Below are 19,900 nucleotides of genomic sequence, written 5' to 3' on the forward strand. Positions count from 1 at the left end.
GTGTGAAATGACACTGCATCTTAGTATTTTTTTAATCAAGTTGGTTCTTTTTTTGCGTGTGAAACAGAATAAAACATGCTTCGATTGAAACGAACCTGTCAGAAAACGCATTGAACACACCGAAATGTACTGGGTGATGACCCTAAAAGGCATGTTTGATGGTTTCACAACATGTACCAGGTGATGGTGTTTAAAGTCACGTTTGATGGTCTCACAACATGTACCAGGTGATGACGTTAAAAGTCATGTTTGATGGTCTCAAATCATGTACCCGATGATGATTTTAAAAGTCATGTTTGATGGTCTTACAACATGTACCAGGTGATGGCGTTAATAGTCATGTTTGATGGTCTCAAAACATGCACCAGGTGATGACGTTAAAAGTCATGTTTGATGGTCTCATAACATGTACCAGGTGATGACGTTAACAGTCATGTTTGATGGTTTCACAACATGTACGAAGTGATGGCGTTAAAAGTCATGTTTGATGGTCTCACATGTAACAGGTGATGACGCCAAAAGGCATGTTTGATGGTCTCACAACATGTACCAGGTGATTGTGTTAAAAGTCATGTTTGATGGTCTCAAAACATGTACCAGGGGATGACATTAAAAGTCATGTTTGATGGTCTCATAACATGAAACAGGTGATGACGTTAAAAGTCATGTTTGATGGTCTCACAACATGTACCAGATGATGACGTTAAAAGTATTTTTTGATGGTTTCACAACATGTACCAGGTGATGGTGTTAGAAGTCATGTTTGATGGTCTCACAACATGTACCAGGTGATGGTGTTAAAAGTCATGTTTAATGGTCTTACAACATGTACCAGATGATTACGTTAAAAGTCTTTTTTGATGGTTTCACAACATGTACCAGGTGATGGTGTTAGAAGTCATGTTTGATGGTTTCACAACATGTACCAGGTGATGGTGTTAGAAGTCATGTTTGATGGTTTCACAACATGTACCAGGTGATGGTGTTAGAAGTCATGTTTGATGCTCTTAAAACATGTACCAGGTGATGACGTTAAAAGTCATGTTTGATGGTCTCAAAACATGCACCAAGTGATGGTGTTAAAAGTCATGTTTGATGGTCTCAAATCATGTACCCGATGATGGTTTTAAAAGTCATGTTTGATGGTCTTACAACATGTACCAGTTGATGGCGTTAAGAGTCATGTTTGATGGTCTCAAAACATGCACCAGCTGATGACGTTAAAAGTCATGTTTGATGGTCTCATAACATGTACCAGGTGATGACGTTAACAGTCATGTTTGATGGTTTCACAACATGTACCAGGTGATGGCGTTAAAAGTCATGTTTTATGGTCTCACATGTAACAGGTGATTGTATTAAAAGTCATGTTTGATGGTCTCAAAACATGTACCAGGGGATGACATTAAAAGTCATGTTTAATGGTCTCATAACATGAAACAGGTGATGACGTTAAAAGTCATATTTGATGGTCTCACAACATGTACCAGGTGATGGTGTTAGAAGTGATGTTTGATGGTCTTACAACATTTACCAGGTGATGGCGTTAAAAGTCATGTTTGATGATCTCAAAACATGCACCAGCTGATGACATTAAAAGTCATGTTTGATGGTCTCATAACATGTACCAGGTGATGGCGTTAAAAGTCATGTTTGATGGTTTCACAACATGTACCAGGCGATGGCATTAAAATTAATGTTTGATCGTCTCAAAACATGCACCAGGTGATTGTGTTTAAAGTCATGTTTGATGGTCTCACAACATGTACCAGTTGATGGCATTAAAAGTCATATTTGATGGTCTCGCAACATGTACCAGGTGATGACGTTAAAAGTCATGTTTGATGGTCTCACAACATGTACCAGGTGATGACATTAAAAGTCATGTTTGATGGTCTCACAGCATGTACCAGGTGATGACGTTAAAAGTATTTTTTGATGGTTTCACATGTACCAGGTGATGGTGTTTAAAGTCATGTTTGATGGTCTTACAACATGTACCAGGTGATGGCATTAAGCGTCATATTTGATGGTCTCACAACATGTACCAGGTGATGACGTTAAAAGTCATGTTTGATGGTCTCAAAACATGCACCAAGTGATGGTGTTAAAAGTCATGTTTGTTGGTCTCAAATCATGTACCCGATGTTGGTTTTAAAAGTCATGTTTGATGGTCTTACAACATGTACCAGGTGATGAAGTTAAAAGTCATGTTTGATGGTCTCATAACATGTACCAGGTGATGACGTTAACAGTCATGTTTGATGGTTTCACAACATGTACCAGGCGATGGCGTTAAAAGGCATGTTTGATGGTCTCACATGTAACAGGTGATGACGCTAAAAGGCATGTTTGATGGTCTCACAACATGTACCAGGGGATTGTGTTGAAAGTCATGTTTGATGGTCTCAAAACATGTACCAGGGGATGAAATTAAAAGTCATGTTTGATGGTCTCATAACATGAAACAGGTGATGACGTTAAAAGTCATGTTTGATGGTCTCACAACATATACCAGGTGATGGTGTTTAAAGTCATGTTTGATGGTCTCACAACATGTAACAGGTGATGACGCTAATAGGCATGTTTGATGGTCTCACAACATGTACCAAGTGATGACGTTAAAAGTCATGTTTTATGGTCTCGCAACATGTACCAGGTGATGGTGTTAAAAGTCATGTTTGATGGTCTCACAACATGTAACAGGTGATGACGCTAATAGGCATGTTTGATGGTCTCGCAACATGTACCAGGTGATGGTGTTAAAAGTCATGTTTGATGGTCTCACAACATGTACCAGGCGATGGTGTTTAAAGTCATGTTTGATGGTCTCACAACATGTACCAGTTGATGGCATTAAAAGTCATATTTGATGGTCTCACAACATGTACCTGGTGAAGACTTTAAAAGTCATGTTTGATGGTCTCATAGCATGTACCAGGTGATGATGTTAAAAGTCATGTTTAATGGTCTCACAACATGTACCAGGTGATGACGTTAAAAGTATTTTTTGATGGTTTCACATGTACCAGGTGATGGTGTTTAAAGTCACGTTTGATGGTCTCACAACATCTACCAGGTGATGGCATTAAGAGTCATATTTGATGGTCTCACAACATGTACCAGGTGATGACGTTAACAGTCATGTTTGATGGTCTCACAACATGTACCAGGTGTTTGTGTTAAAAGTCATGTTTGATGGTCTCAAAACATGTACCAGGGGATGACATTAATAGTCATGTTTGATGGTCTCATTACATGAAACAGGTGATGACGTTAAAAGTCATGTTTGATGGTCTCACAACATATACCAGGTGATGGTGTTGAAAGTCATGTTTGATGGTCTTACAACATGTACCAGGTGATGGTGTTAAAAGTCATGTTTGGTGGTCTTACAACATGTACCAGGTGATGACGTTAAAACTCATGTTATATGGCCTCATAACATGTACCAGGTGATGGCGTTAAAAGTCATGTTTGATGGTTTCACAACATGTACCAGGCGATGCCATTAAAATTCATGTTTGATTATCTCAAAACATGCACCAGGTGATTGTGTTTAAAGTCATGTTTGATGGTCTCACAACATGTAACAGGTGATGACGCTAATAGGCATGTTTGATGGTCTCACAACATGTACCAGGTGATGACGTTAAAAATCATGTTTGATGGTCTCGCAACATGTACCGGCTGATGGTGTTAAAAGTCTTGTTTGATGGTCTCACAACATATACCAGGTGATGGTGTTAAAAGTCATGTTTGATGGTCTCACAACATGTACCAGGTGATGGTGTTGAAAGTCATGTTTGATGGTCTCATAACATGTACCAGGTGATGGCATTAGAAGTCATGTTTGATTGTCTCACAACATGCACCAGGTGATGGTGTTAAAAGTCATGTTTGATGGTATCACAGCATGTACCAGGTGATGACGTTAAAAGCCATGTTTGATGGTCTCACAACATGTACCAGGGGATGGCATTAGAAGTCATGTTTGATGGTCTCACACCTGGCACCAGGTGATGGTGTTAAAAGTCATGTTTGATGGTCTCACAGCATGTACCAGGTGATGACGTTAAAACTCATGTTTGATGGTCTCACAACATGTACCAGGTGATGGTGTTAAAAGTCATGTTTGATGGTCTTACAACATGTACCAGGTGATGGTGTTAAAAGTCATGTTTGATGGTCTCACAACATGTACCAGGTGATGGTGTTAAAAGTCATGTTTGATGGTCTTACAACATGTACCAGGTGATGGTGTTAAAGGTCATGTTTGATGGTCTCACAACATATGCCAGGTGATGGTGTTAAAAGTCATGTTTGATGGTCTTACAACTTGTACCAGGTGATGGTGTTAAAAGTCATGTTTGATGGTCTCACAACATATACCAGGTGATGGTGTTAAAAGTCATGTTTGATGGTCTTACAACATGTACCAGGTGATGGTGTTAAAGGTCATGTTTGATGGTCTTACAACATGTACCAGGTGACGGCGTTAAAAGTCATGTTTGATGATCTCACAACATGTACCAGGTGATGACGTTAAAAGTCATGTTTGATGGCCTCATAACATGTACCAGGTGATGGCGTTAAAATTCATGTTTGATGGTTTCACAACATGTACCAGGCGATGGCATTAAAATTCATGTTTGATTGTCTCAAAACATGCACCAGGTGATTGTGTTTAAAGTCATGTTTGATGGTCTCACAACATGTAACAGGTGATGACGCTAATAGGCATGTTTGATGGACTCACAACATGTACCAGGTGATGACGTTAAAAGTCATGTTTGATCGTCTCGCAACATGTGCCAGGTGATGGCATTAAAATTCGTGTTTGATGGTCTTACAACATGTGCCATATAATGATGCTAAAAGTCATGTTTGATGGTCTCACAACATGTACCAGGTGATGGTGTTGAAAGTCATGTTTGATGGTCTCATAACATGTACCAGGTGATGGCATTAGAAGTCATGTTTGATTGTCTCACAACATGCACCAGGTGATGGTGTTAAAAGCCATGTTTGATGGTATCACAGCATGTACCAGGTGATGACGTTAAAAGTCATGTTTGATGGTCTCACAACATGTACCAGGGGATGGCATTAGAAGTCATGTTTGATGGTCTCACACCTGGCACCAGGTGATGGTGTTAAAAGTCATGTTTGATGGTCTCACAGCATGTACCAGGTGATGACGTTAAAACTCATGTTTGATGGTCTCACAACATGTACCAGGTGATGGCATTAAAATTCATGTTTTATGGTCTCACAACATGTGCCAGGTAATGATGCTAAAAGTCATGTTTGATGGTCTCACAACATGTACCACGTGATGGCATTAGAAGTCATGTTTGATGGTCTCACATGTGCCAGGTAATGATGCTAAAAGGCATGTTTCAGGGTCTCACAACATCCACCAGGTGATGACGTTAAAAGTCATGTTTGATGGTCTCATAACATGTACCAGGTGATGACGTTAAAAGTCATGTTTGATGGTCTCACAACATGTACCAGGTGATGACGTTAAAACTCTTGTTTGATGGTCTTACAACATGTACCAGGTGATGGTGTTTAAAGTCATGTTTGATTATCTCACAACATGTACCAGGTGATGGCATTAAAAGTCATATTTGATGGTCTCCCAACATGTACCAGGTGATGACGTTAAAAGTCATGTTTGATGGTCTCAAAACATGCACCAAGTGATGGTGTTGAGTGTCATGTTTGATGGTCTCACATCATGTACCCGATGATGGTGTTAAATGTCATTTTTGATGGTCTTACAACATGTACCAGATGATGTCATTAAAAGTCATGTTTGATGGTCTCAAAACATGCACCAGCTGATGACGTTAAAAGTCATGTTTGATGGTCTCATAACATGTACCAGGTGATGACGTTAACAGTCATGTTTGATGGTTTCACAACATGTACCAGGTGATGGCGTTAAAAGTCATGTTTTATGGTCTCACATGTAACAGGTGATGACGCTAAAAGTCATGTTTGATGGTCTCACAACATGTACCAGGTGATTGTGTTAAAAGTCATGTTTGATGGTCTCCAAACATGTACCAGGGGATGACATTAAAAGTCATGTTTGATGGTCTCATAACATGTACCAGGTGATGACGTTAAAAATCATGTTTGATGGTCTCACAACATGTACCAGATGATGACGTTAAAAGTATTTTCTGATGGTTTCACAACATGTACCAGGTGATGGTGTTAGAAGTCATGTTTGATGGTCTCACAACATGTACCAGGTGATGGCATTAAAAGTCATATTTGATGGTCTCACAACATGTACCAGGTGATGTCGTTAAAAGTCATGTTTGATGGTCTCAAAACATGCACCAGGTGATGATGTTAAAAGTCATGTTTGATGGTCCCATAACATGTACCAGGTGATGACTTTAACAGTCATGTTTGATGGTCTTACAACATGTACCAGGTGATTGCGTTAAAAGTCATGTTTGATGGTTTAACAACATGTACCAGGTGATGGAATTAAAATTCATGTTTGATTGTCTCAAATCATGCACCAGGTGATTGTGTTTAAAGTCATGTTTGATGGTCTCATAACATGTACCAGGTGATGACTTTAACAGTCATGTTTGATGGTCTTACAACTATACTAGGTGATTGCGTTAAAAGTCATGTTTGATGGTTTAACAACATGTACCAGGTGATGGCATTAAAATTCATGTTTGATTGTCTCAAAACATGCACCAGTTGATTGTGTTTAAAGTCATGTTTGATGGTCTCACAACATGTACCAGGTGATGACATTAAAAGTCATGTTTGATGGTCTCGCAACATGTAATAGGTGATGGTGTTAAAGTCATGTTTGATGGTCTCACAACATGTGCCAGGTGACGGCATTACAATTAATGTTCGATGGTCTCACAACATGTACCAGGTGATGGTGTTAAAAGTCATGTTTGATGGTCTCACAACATGTGCCAGGTGATGGCATTAAAATTCATGTTCGATGGACTCACAACATGTACCAGGTGATGACGTTAAAAGTCATGTTTGATGGTCTCGCAACATGTGCCAGGTGATGGCATTAAAATTCGTGTTTGATGGTCTTACAACATGTGCCATATAATGATGCTAAAAGTCATGTTTGATGGTCTCGCAACATGTACCAGGTGATGGTGTTGATAGTCATGTTTGATGGTCTCATAACATGTACCAGGTGATGGCATTAGAAGTCATGTTTGATTGTCTCACAACATGCACCAGGTGATGGTGTTAAAAGCCATGTTTGATGGTATCACAGCATGTACCAGGTGATGACGTTAAAAGTCATGTTTGATGGTCTCACAACATGTACCAGGGGATGGCATTAGAAGTCATGTTTGATGGTCTCACACCTGGCACCAGGTGATGGTGTTAAAAGTCATGTTTGATGGTCTCACAGCATGTACCAGGTGATGACGTTAAAAGTCATGTTTGATGGTCTCACAACATGTACCAGGTGATGGTGTTGAAAGTCATTATTTGATGGTCTCACAACATGTACTAGGTGATGGCATTAAAATTCATGTTTTATGGTCTCACAACATGTGCCAGGTAATGATGCTAAAAGTCATGTTTGATGGTCTCACAACATGTACCACGTGATGGCATTAGAATTCATGTTTGATGGTCTCACATGTGCCAGGTAATGATGCTAAAAGGCATGTTTCAGGGTCTCACAACATCCACCAGGTGATGACGTTAAAAGTCATGTTTGATGGTCTCATAACATGTACCAGGTGATGACGTTAAAAGTCATGTTTGATGGTCTCACAACATGTACCAGGTGATGACGTTAAAACTCTTGTTTGATGGTCTTACAACAAGTACCAGATGATGGTGTTTAACGTCATGTTTGATTATCTCACAACATGTACCAGGTGTTGGCATTAAAAGTCATATTTGATGGTCTCCCAACATGTACCAGGTGATGACGTTAAAAGTCATGTTTGATGATCTCAAAACATGCACCAAGTGATGGTGTTGAGTGTCATGTTTGATGGTCTCACATCTTGTACCCGATGATGGTGTTAAATGTCATTTTTGATGGTCTTACAACATGTACCAGGTGATGTCATTAAAAGTCATGTTTGATGGTCTCAAAACATGCACCAGGTGATGACGTTAAAAGTCATGTTTGATGGTCTCATAACATGTACCAGGTGATGACGTTAACAGTCATGTTTGATGGTTTCACAACATGTACGAAGTGATGGCCTTAAAAGGCATGTTTGATGGTCTCACATGTAACAGGTGATGACGCTAAAAGTCATGTTTGATGGTCTCACAACATGTACCAGGTGATTGTGTTAAAAGTCATGTTTGATGGTCTCCAAACATGTACCAGGGGATGACATTAAAAGTCATGTTTGATGGTCTCATAACATGTACCAGGTGATGACGTTAAAAATCATGTTTGATGGTCTCACAACATGTACCAGATGATGACGTTAAAAGTATTTTTTGATGGTTTCACAACATGTACCAGGTGATGGTGTTAGAAGTCATGTTTGATGGTCTCACAACATGTACCAGGTGATGGCATTAAAAGTCATATTTGATGGTCTCACAACATGTACCAGGTGATGTCGTTAAAAGTCATGTTTGATGGTCGTAAAACATGCACCAGGTGATGATGTTAAAAGTCATGTTTGATGGTCTCATAACATGTACCAGGTGATGACTTTAACAGTCATTTTTGATGGTCTTACAACATGTACCAGGTGATTGCGTTAAAAGTCATGTTTGATGGTTTAACAACATGTACCAGGTGATGGAATTAAAATTCATGTTTGGTTTACTTGACCCTCTTCCTGGGAAACTGATCAAGGAGCTCTTTGTATTATTAGGTCCATCAGTGCTAAATATTATAAACTTATCACTTTCCTCGGGCACTGTTCCCCTAGCATTCAAAAAAGCGGTTATTCATCCTCTCCTTAAAAGACCTAACCTCGATCCTGACCTCATGGTAAACTACCGACCGGTGTCTCACCTTCCCTTCATTTCAAAAATCCTCGAAAAAATTGTTGCGGAGCAGTTAAATGAACACTTAGCGTCTAACAATCTATGTGAAACCTTTCAATCCGGTTTCAGGGCAAATCACTCGACGGAGACAGCCCTCGCAAAAATGACTAATGATCTATTGCTAACGATGGATTCTGATGCGTCATCTATGTTGCTGCTCCTCGATCTTAGCGCTGCTTTCGATACCGTCGATCATAATATTTTATTAGAACGTATCAAAACACGAATCGGTATGTCAGACTTAGCCCTGTCTTGGTTTAACTCTTATCTTACTGATAGGATGCAGTGTGTCTCCCATAACAATGTGACCTCGGACTACGTTAAGGTAACGTGTGGAGTTCCCCAGGGTTCGGTCCTTGGCCCTGCACTCTTCAGCATCTACATGCTGCCGCTAGGTGACATCATACGCAAATACGGTGTTAGCTTTCACTGTTATGCTGATGACACCCAACTCTACATGCCCCTAAAGCTGACCAACACGCCGGATTGTAGTCAGCTGGAGGCGTGTCTTAATGAAATTAAACAATGGATGTCCGCTAACTTTTTGCAACTCAACGCCAAAAAAACGGAAATGCTGATTATCGGTCCTGCTAGACACCGAACTCTATTTAATAATACAACTCTAACATTTGACAACCAAACAATTAAACAAGGCGACACGGTAAAGAATCTGGGTATTATCTTCGACCCAACTCTCTCCTTTGAGGCACACATTAAAAGCGTTACTAAAACGGCCTTCTTTCATCTCCGTAATATCGCTAAAATTCGCTCCATTCTGTCCACTAAAGACGCTGAGATCATTATCCATGCGTTTGTTACGTCTCGCCTCGACTACTGTAACGTATTATTTTCGGGTCTCCCCATGTCTAGCATTAAAAGATTACAGTTGGTACAAAATGCGGCTGCTAGACTTTTGACAAGAACAAGAAAGTTTGATCACATTACGCCTGTACTGGCTCACCTGCACTGGCTTCCTGTGCACTTAAGATGTGACTTTAAGGTTTTACTACTTACATATAAAATACTACACGGTCTAGCTCCATCCTATCTTGCCGATTGTATTGTACCATATGTCCCGGCAAGAAATCTGCGTTCAAAGGACTCCGGCTTATTAGTGATTCCCAAAGCCCAAAAAAAGTCTGCGGGCTATAGAGCGTTTTCCGTTCGGGCTCCAGTACTCTGGAATGCCCTCCCGGTAACAGTTCGAGATGCCACCTCAGTAGAAGCATTTAAGTCTCACCTTAAAACTCATTTGTATACTGTAGCCTTTAAATAGACTCCCTTCTTAGACCAGTTGATCTGCTGTTTCTTTTCTTTTTCTTCTATGTCCCACTCTCCCTTGTGGAGGGGGTCCGGTCCGATCCGGTGGCCATGTACTGCTTGCCTGTGTATCGGCTGGGGACATCTCTGCGCTGCTGATCCGCCTCCGCTTGGGATGGTTTCCTGGTGGCTCCGCTGTGAACGGGACTCTCTCTGCTGAGTTGGACCCGCTTTGGACTGGACTCTTGCGACTGTGTTGGATCCATTGTGGATTGAACTTTCACAGTATCATGTTAGACCCGCTCGACATCCATTGCTTTCCTCCTCTCTAAGGTTCTCATAGTCATTATTGTCACCGACGTCCCACTGGGTGTGAGTTTTCCTTGCCCTTATGTGGGCCTACCGAGGATGTCGTGGTGGTTTGTGCAGCCCTTTGAGACACTAGTGATTTAGGGCTATATAAGTAAACATTGATTGATTGATTGATTGATTGTCTCAAAACATGCACCAGGTGATTGTGTTTAAAGTCATGTTTGATGGTCTCATAACATGTACCAGGTGATGACTTTAACAGTCATGTTTGATGGTCTTACAACTATACTAGGTGATTGCGTTAAAAGTCATGTTTGATGGTTTAACAACATGTACCAGGTGATGGCATTAAAATTCATGTTTGATTGTCTCAAAACATGCACCAGGTGATTGTGTTTAAAGTCATGTTTGATGGTCTCACAACATGTACCAGGTGATGACATTAAAAGTCATGTTTGAGGGTCTCGCAACATGTAATAGGTGATGGTGTTAAAGTCATGTTTGATGGTCTCACAACATGTGCCAGGTGACGGCATTACAATTAATGTTCGATGGTCTCACAACATGTACCAGGTGATGGTGTTAAAAGTCATGTTTGATGGTCTCACAACATGTGCCAGGTGATGGCATTAAAATTCATGTTTGATGGTCTCACAACATGCACCCGGTGATGGTGTTAAAAGTCATGTTTGATGGTCTCACAGCGTGTACCAGGTGATGACGTTAAAAGTCATGTTTGATGGTCTCACAACATGTACCAGGTGATGGCATTAAAATTCATGTTTTATTGTCTCACAACATGTGCCAGGTAATGATGCTAAAAGTCTTGTTTGATGGTCTCACAACATGTACTAGGTGATTGCATTAAAATTCATGTTTGATGGTCTCACAACATGTGCCAGGTAATGATGCTAAAACGCATGTTTGATGGTCTCACAACATGTACCAGGTGATGACGTTAAAAGTCATGTTTGATGGTTTCACAACATGTACCAGGTGATGCTGTTAAAAGTCATGTTTGATGGTCTCACAACATGTACCAGGTAATGGCATTAAAATTCATGTTTGATGGTCTCACAACATGTACCAGGTGATGATGCTAAAAGTCATGTTTGATGGTCTCACAACATGTACCAGGTGATGGTGTTGAAAGTCATGTTTGATGGTCTCACAACATGTACCTGGGGATGGCATTAGAAGTCATGTTTGATGGTCTCACAACATCCACCAGGTGATGGTGTTAAAAGTCATGTTTGATGGTCTCACAGCATGTACCAGGTGATGATGTTAAAAGTCATGTTTGATGGTCTCACATTATGTAACAGGTGATGATGTTAAAAGGCTTGTTTGATGGTCTCACAACATGTGCCAGGTAATGATGCTAAAAGTCATGTTTGATGGTCTCACAACATGTACCAGGTGATGGTGTTGAAAGTCATGTTTGATGGTCTCACAACATGTACCAGGTGATGGCATTAGAAGTCATGTTTGATGGTCTCACAACATGTGCCAGGTAATGATGCTAAAAGTCATGTTTGATGGTCTCACAGCATGTACCAGGTGATGACGTTAAAAGTCATGTTTGATGGTTTCACAACATGTACCAGGTGATGGTGTTAAAAGTCTTGTTTGATTGTGTCACAACATGTACCAGGTGATGGTGTTAAAAGTCATGCTAACTCTACTGATTAAAGTAATTGTATTTGAGTCAAACTAACTCTCCTGCTAGGTGGAAAGTCCTGTGGTCAGACGAGTGGTAGCATGGCGGTGACTTAAAGGTTCACATTGTGGTGACTCAAAGGGTCACACTGTGGTGAATTAAGGGGTCGGGGTCCTGATTGAGTCCACAGAGGACCACATCCCACTCCCAGTGAGTCCCCACCTCCCAAAGAGTGTGCTGATGGTGCATTCCTGCTCACACAACTCTTCTGTTTTCCAAACCTCAAAGTGAAGCCAACTTTCGACAACAACACCCCTCCCCCTCCTCCCCTCTAACACACAACCACCGCTCTGGCCGAGCCACCACCACCACCCACTCCTCCTACCACCACCACCACCACCACCCACTCCTCCCATGCACGCTCTCCTGTCCTTATTTGGGTCGAGACGTGGTGGGTGGAGGTTGGAGGGGGAGGTGTTAGTGGGGAGACTTTGACACAGGAGCAGAGAGAGTCAGCAGACCTTCTTAATAAGGACATGTCTGGAACTCACCACTTTGCATGCTGACCCCTTCTTCCCTTCTCTTCCCTTCTTCCCTTCTATTATCTTATACCCTTCCTCCTTTCTTTGCTTCTTCCCTTCCTCCCTTCTTTTCTTCTTCTCCTCTTCCCTTCTCTTCCCTTCTTTCTTTCCTCCCTTCTCCCCTTTCTCCCTTCCTCCCTTTTTCCATTATTCCATTCCTCCCTTCTTCCCTAATGCTGTAATTCAGGGGTCACACTCCTTCACATCTCAGTTATGGTCGCTCATAAGGCCCGGCGATGAGTGGCAACGTGTCCAGGGTTTACCGCCTTCCGCCCAATTGCAGCTCAAATAGGCGCCAGCGCCCCCTGCAACCCCAAAAAAGGGAATAAGCGGTAGGAAATGGATGGATGGATAACAGCAGATACATTTCATGATATCATTACACCATTTTTTTATGTACGCACTGATGGACAATGCACTTGCTTTTGAAATCATAGGTCAGTGAAATCATAAGTCAGTAAAATCATAAGTCAGTGAAATCATCGGTCGGTGAAATCATAGGTCGATGAAACTATAGGTCGGTGAAATCATAAGTCAGTGAAATAATAAGACAGTGAAATCATAGGTCCGTGAAATCAAAGGTCAATAAAATCATAAGTCGGTGAAATCATATCTCAATGAACTCATGAGTCTGTTAAATCATAAGTCAGTGATTCCTCGGTCGGTGAAATCATAGGTCAATGAAACAGGTTGGTGAAATCATAAGTCAGTGAAATCATAGCTCATTGAAATATTAAGTCAGTGAAATCAAAGGTGAATGAAATCATCAGTCTGTGAAATCATAAGTCAGTGAAATCATAGGTCGGTGAAATCATAGGTCAGGGAAATAATAAGTGAGTGAAATCATAAATAAGTGAAATCATAAGTTAGTAAATTCATAAGTATGTGAAATCATACATTTGTAAAATTATAAGTCTGTGAAATCATAGGTCAATGAAGTCACAGGTCAGGTAATTCATAATTCAGTGAAATCATAAGTCTGTGAAATCATAAGTCAGTGAAATCATAAATCGGTCAAATCATAAGTTAGTAAAATCGCAATTCTGTACAATAATCCATCTGTGAAATCATACGTCTGTGAAATCACAAGTCGATGAAAACAAAGGTCAGGTAATTCATAAATCAGCGAAATCATAAGTCGGTGAATTTATATGTCAGTGAAATCATAAGTGAGTGAAATCACAAGTAAGCGTTTTATTATACCAACAAATGTTTGGAACATATGTTGACATAGGGGTGTCCAAACCTTTTCACCAAAGGCTACATACTAAAAAGTGATGTATTTTTACTTTGTAAAAATCAGGTATACCACTTCTATATTTAAAGACAAACTTTGGTCTCAGCTTTGTGTTATAAGTGACAAAATGCATTATTATAAATTATTACAGGTGTAAACATTAGAAAGACATAATGTAATGGGGTGGAGGATACAACAGCTCACCGGCGTCACAATGTAAACAAAGGCCATGGGTGGATCTACACCTGACATCCACTGCAATGATACCAAGTACAAGAGCGTATCTAGTCGATACTACTCACAATTTAAATTTTTTTTAAAAATCATAAAGTCAGTAAATATGTCCCTGGACACATGAGGACTTTGAATATGACCAATGTATGATCCTGTAACTACTTAGTATCGGATCAATACCTAAATGTGTGGTTTTATCCAAAACTAATGCAAAGTAGCAAAGAAGAGAAGAAAAAGTGATTAGTATATTTTAACAGAAGTGTAGATAGAACATGGTAAAACAGAAAACAGCACGACACCTACACTTTACATCAGTATTTCTTCATTAGTATTGGTTTATTAGGTATTATATTTTTTTGTATGATCCTGTTTCTACTTGGTATCGGATCCATACCTAAATGTGTGGTATCATTCCAAACTAATGTAAATTATCAAACAATGGGCCAGATCTGGCCAGATCTTGAGGTTGACAGCTGTGGTGCAACTGAAGAGAAGCTATTAGTCACTAGTAATCTGCTCCCCATCCATCCAGCAGTGTGTGTTATTTCCAAAGTCTGTAGGGGTAAAAGGTGTCAACAGTTGCAGAGTTGGCTTCTGACCAGGTCACCAGGAGGTCCAACATGAGGGAAGTGTCCTGCTAAAATTAGCATCCTGCCTGCTGGATATTTGTCAAACTGCACTTGTTGTTGTGAGATATCATGTTCACTTTAGAGTGGAGTCACTTTTGCTTCAAGTCTTGTCCGTGCAAGTGTAAAAAGATATGAACAGACTTTACAATTACAAAAAAGGAACATCAAAGTTAGTCAGTGTTCATTTGAAAACTATTATTATTGTTTTTACTTTTTGTTTTGTCCTGTCTAGCTACTCAGACATACACTATCTTTGATGTGGATGATCATACAGTTGATGTTGATGTGTCATGTCTTTGTGATCATGTCTGTTTAGTTATTTTCTGTTTTGTTTTTGACTCCATTAGTTCCTGTTTCTGCACACCCTGGTTTGTTTTAGTTTCCATGACAACCATTAGTTTCACCTGGCTCATTTGTTTGGACTCACGCATCTGTCAATAATCACAGCACTTTATAAGCCTGTTGTTGCCAGTCAGTCAGCCTGGCCACATCACCCTCTACACACCCTTGATACCCTGATTGCTCACTTTTCGACATAGATTCATGCTTTTCACTTCACAGGAAGTGTTTTCCTTTTTGTTGTCCATAATTAGGCTTAGACTTAGACAAACTTTAATGATCCACAAGGGAAATTGTTCAACACAGTAGCTCAGTTACAATGATGGAAAGTGTAAGGATGGAAAAGACAATGCAGGTATAAATAGACTAAATATAGCAATATAGAATATAACATATTTGCGAATATATACAATATATTCTTAATATGTGTACAGTATATTATACAAACCCCGTTTCCATATGAGTTGGGAAATTGTGTTAGATGTAAATATAAACGGAATACAATTATTTTCAAAACATTTTCAACCCATATTCAGTTGAACATGCTACAAAGACAACATATTTGATGCACGAACTGATAAAAAAAAAAATTTGTGCAAATAATCATTAACTTTAGAATTTGATGCCAGCAACACGTGACAAAGAAGTTGGGAAAGGTGGCAATAAATACTGATAAAATTGAGGAATGCTCATCAAACACTTATTTGGAACATCCCACAGGTGTGCAGGCTAATTGGGAACAGGTGGGAGCCATGATTGGGTATAAAAACAGCTTCCAAAAAATGCTCAGTCTTTCACAAGAAAGGATGGGGCGACGTAGACCCTTTTGTCCACAACTGCGTGAGCAAATAGTCAAACAGTTCAAGAACAACGTTTCTCAAAGTGCATTTGCAAGGAATTTAGGGATTTCAACATCTACGGTCCATAATATCATCAAAAGGTTCAGAGAATCTGGTGAAATCACTCCATGTACGTGGCATGGCCGGAAACTAACATTGAATGACCGTGACCTTCGATCCCTCAGACAGCACTGTATCAAAAACCGACATCAATCTCTAAAGGATATCACCACATGGGCTCAGGAACACTTCAAAAAACCACTGTCACTAAATACAGTTTGTCGCTACATTTGTAAGTGCAAGTTAAAGCTCTACTATACAAAGCGAAAGCCATTTATCAACAACATCCAGAAACGCCGCTGGCTTCTCTGGGCCCGAGCTCATCTACTAAGATGGACTGATGCAAAGTGGAAAAGTGTTCTGTGGTCTGACGAGTCCACATTTCAAATTGTTTTTGGAAATATTCCACATCGTGTCATCCGGACCAAAGGGGAAGCGAACCATCCAGACTGTTATCGACGCAAAGTTCAAAATCCAGCATCTGTGATGGAATAGTGGTGCGTTAGTGCCCAAGGCATGGTAACTTACACATCTGTGAAGGCACCATTAATGCTGAAAGGTACATACAGGTTTTGGAACAACGTATGCTGCCATCTAAGCGCCGTCTTTTTCATGGACGCCCGCCCCTGCTTATTTCAGCAAGACAATGCCAAACCACATTCAGCACGTGTTACAACAGCGTGGCTTCGTAAAAAAAGAGTGTGGGTACTTTCCTGGGCTGCCTGCAGTCCAGACCTGTCTCCCATCGAAAATGTGTGGCGCATTATGAAGCGTAAAATACGACAACGGGGACCCCGGACTGTTGAACGACTGAAGTTTTACATAAAACAAGAATGGGAAAGAATTCTACTTTCAAAGCTTCAACAATTGAGTGTTGTTAAAAGAAAAGGTGATGTAACACAGTGGTGAACATGCCCTTTCCCAACTACTGTACTTTGGCACGTGTTGCAGCCATGACATTCTAACTTAATTATTATTTGGAGAAAAAAAAAGTTTATTAGTTTGAACAGCAAATATATTGTCTTTGTGGTGCATTCAATTGAATATGGGTTGAAAAGGATTTGCAAATCATTGTCTTCCGTTTATATTTACATCTAACACAATCTCACAACTCATTTGGAAACAGGGTTTGTAGTTTATTAAGCAGTGTCACACATGAACATGACACAGAAAGTGAAAAGGTGTGTAACATTCTTATTAGTTTATTAGCCAATTTCACAAATGAACATGATACAGGAAGTGAACAGGTATGTAACATTTTTATCAATTTATCAGGCAATGTCACACATGAACATGACACAGGAAGTGAACAGTTGTGTAACATTATTATTAGTTTATTAGGCAGTGTCACACATGAACATGACACAGTAAGTGAACAGGTGTGTAACATTCTTATTAGTTTATTGGGCAATGTCACACAGGAAGGGAACAGTTGTGTAACATTCCTATTAGTTTATTAGGCAGTGTCACACATGAACATGACACAGGAAGTGAACAGGTTTGCAACATTTTTATTAGTTTTTTAGGCAGTGTCACACATGAACATGATACAGGAAGTGAACAGGTGTGTACAATTCTTATTACAAACGTGTAGTTTATTAGGCAGTGTCACACACGAACGTGACACAGGAAGTGAACATTTGTGTAACATTCTTATTAGTTTATTAGGTAGTGTCACACATGAACATGACACAGGAAGTGAACAAGTGTGTAACATTCTTATTAGTTTATTAGGCAATGTCACACATGAACATGAAACAGGAAGTGAACAGGTGAGTATGATTCTTATTAGTTTATTAGTCAATGTCACACATGAACAGGACACAGGAAGTGAACAGGTGTGTAACATTCTTATTAGTTTATTAGGCAGTGTCACACATGAACATGACACAGCAAGTGAACAGGTGTGTACCATTCTTATTGGTTTATTAAGTAGTGGCATACATGAACATGACACAGGAAGTGAACATGTGTGTAACATTCTTATTACAAGTACAAGAGCGTATTTAGTTGGTACAACTATGATTACATCGATGTTTTTTATCGTCACATCTTTTTCCTTTTTTCTAAATTCATAGTATTTTCATAGAGTCAGTAAATATGTCCTAGACACATGAGGACTTTGAATATGACCAATGTATGATCCTGTAACTACTTGGTATTGGATCGATACCTAAATGTTTGGTATCATCCAAAGCTAAGGTCAGGTATCACAGAAGATAAGAATAAGTGATTATTATATTTTAACAGAAGTATAGATAGAACATGTTAAAACAGAAAATAAGCAGATATTAACAGTAAATGTTGTATATTGTACAGGATTACTTATTATTTTTATTGGATTGTAGTCCGTTTATTTCAATTATTAGTTTTTTTCCTTTATTAGTGTTATTTATTTTACCCCATATTTGTTCCCACTACCGCACCTTAAGTTGGAGTCTTTAATCTCGTTATATGCAAATATAATGACAATAAAGTCAATTCTATTCTATTCTATTCTATTCTAAATGAACAAGAAGACTAATAGTTTTTTTTTTTTTTACAATTTTTCCTTTATAATGTGGACAAAATAATTGGAAGATAAATGACACAATATGTTACTGCATATGTTAGCAGACTAATTAGGAGTCTTTGTTTTTTTACTTACTACCATAGACAAGTTGTCTAGTATGTTCAACATTTTATTGAAGGATTAAATGACAAAAATAAACATATGTTTCATGTACACTAACATTTTTTCTTACAATAAAGACAATAATGAATTTGTTTTCGCTCCCCTTTATTAAAGTATCGAAAAGTTTCTAAATACATATACCAATACCAATACTAATATGTGCTGAAATCAAAGGCAAACATGACAATAAGATGGACATTCTCACACAAACATTCACTTCCAGTCCTCCATGATCATCTGCACAGATGCTGAAGTAGAAAAGGATCGGGGTTCCTTCTTAAACGTCCTCTGGGAGACGATGCAAGGCAGCTTGGAAAAGACTTTTCACGTTGCAGCCATGAGTCGACCACATTGAGACACACTTCCTAGCCTGCGAGACCACAGACATTCTCTGAGGCCAATCCTCATTAAACTCCATTTCATGCTTGCTCTTCAACTCATTTGGCACAGACCAGGAACTGGAGGACTAATAGTTTTCTTTGGAGTTTCCCTTCTTTTAGGTGCTAATCAAAGACCAAAGACATAGAACACAGTATTTACATTAAACATAAACAACTAAGATACAGTATTCACATTGAACATAAAGTACTAAGTCACAGTATTTACATTAAACATAACCTACTAATATACGCTATTCACATTGAACATAAACTACGAAGATACAGAATTCAGATTAAACATAAACAACTAAGATACAGTTTTTACATTAAACATAAACTACCAAGGTACAGTATTTACATTAAATATAACCTACTATGATACAGTATTTACATTAAACATAAACTACTAAGATACAGTATTTACATTAAACATAACCTACTAATATACGCTATTCACATTGAACATAAACTACGAAGATACAGAATTCAGATTAAACACAAATAACTAAGATATAGTATTTACGTTAAACATAAACTACCAAGGTACAGTATTTACATTAAATATAACCTACTATGATACAGTATTTACATTAAACATAAACTAATAAGATACAGTATTTACATTAAACATAAACTACTAA

The sequence above is a fragment of the Nerophis ophidion genome, linkage group LG02, assembly GCF_033978795.1.
Source record: "Nerophis ophidion isolate RoL-2023_Sa linkage group LG02, RoL_Noph_v1.0, whole genome shotgun sequence".
NCBI lineage: Eukaryota > Metazoa > Chordata > Actinopteri > Syngnathiformes > Syngnathidae > Nerophis > Nerophis ophidion.